The following is a 1219-nucleotide window of genomic DNA, read 5'->3' as shown; positions in this document are numbered from 1 at the left end:
GCCAGAGGTTGTTTGGTTTCCCCGATGTATAAATCCTGGCAATCCTCCTGGCACTTAACAGCGTACACTATGTTACCCTGTTTGTGTCGGGGGACCCGATCCTTGGGGTGGACCAATTTTTGGCGCAGCGTGTTTTGGGGTTTAAAATCCACAGAGACCTGATGTTTAGAAAAAATGCGTCTCAACTGCTCCGATACTCCTGACACATATGGGATCACTACAGGTTTTCGCTTGGGCAGCGATTGTCCTTCTCTCCTGGATCAGCTGGAGCTTTCTTTAGGTGCCTTTCCCACTTTGACTAAAAGTCCAGCTGTTGTAGTAAATGAAAGAAATGTATCCGCACGACTCTGTGGGCTGTAAGGAATAACAGAAAAAGTTCTGGTAGCTCCATTGCCCAGACTGTGCTGTAGGGTAGACCTGGGATTGGTTGTCACGTTGGTTGTTACTGCCACATTAGAGGGCACTATGGAATTCTGTGGATGTCACACTTGTAACCTGACCTTCTGTCCAATATGCAGTGTTCAGTTTGTGGAAAACTCACAAAACTTTAAAGAGGAAGTTAGAGAAATTTTTCCTGTTGTTTTTGAAAGCTCACATAAACAGACACTTATTAAAAAGCTGAAGGGAATATCTTTGAATTGAATCAAATGTCCAGTAGCAAGAGGTCAGCTGGAGATTGTCTCACTTGTCCTGGGCTTGGTTTTCACACATGTGACAACCAAGTCTCTGAGGAGAAATGTTCTTGCAGCTAAGCATGTAAAGGTTTTTGTTTTGTTTTGTTATTTGTTTCCGTGTTGGTACAATGGCTTTTGTTGAGCCATACTTCAATAACCAGCCCAAGGAATATGGCTTCAGTGTATTGTCTTCCACAACTGGTCTTGCAAAGATTGTACTGCTGGAAGTCCAGGGGTATACAGAGTCATGACTCTGAGGCACAGGGGTGCTAGATGAATCCTAGCAAAATGACATGAAGATCCCAAAAAATATCGACTTTTAATTTTTTCTGAAAACAAAGCTTTTAAATTATATAAGTTATAGTGATAACTACAGGGACAAACAACCCTACACCATGTGAGAAATTATCCCACTATCGGGATGGTTGTCACAAAGTATCAGTATCATTAATGTTTAGTTTTTGTTAAAATTAATTGCAAAATAGAAAACTGTAAAAACAAAACGAACACACACACACACACACACACACACACACACACACACA

Source organism: Haplochromis burtoni, unplaced genomic scaffold (genome assembly GCF_018398535.1).
Source record: "Haplochromis burtoni strain Fernald_Lab_line unplaced genomic scaffold, NCSU_Asbu1 Contig_19, whole genome shotgun sequence".
Taxonomy (NCBI): Eukaryota; Metazoa; Chordata; class Actinopteri; order Cichliformes; family Cichlidae; genus Haplochromis; species Haplochromis burtoni.
This window is presented reverse-complemented; position numbering follows the sequence as displayed.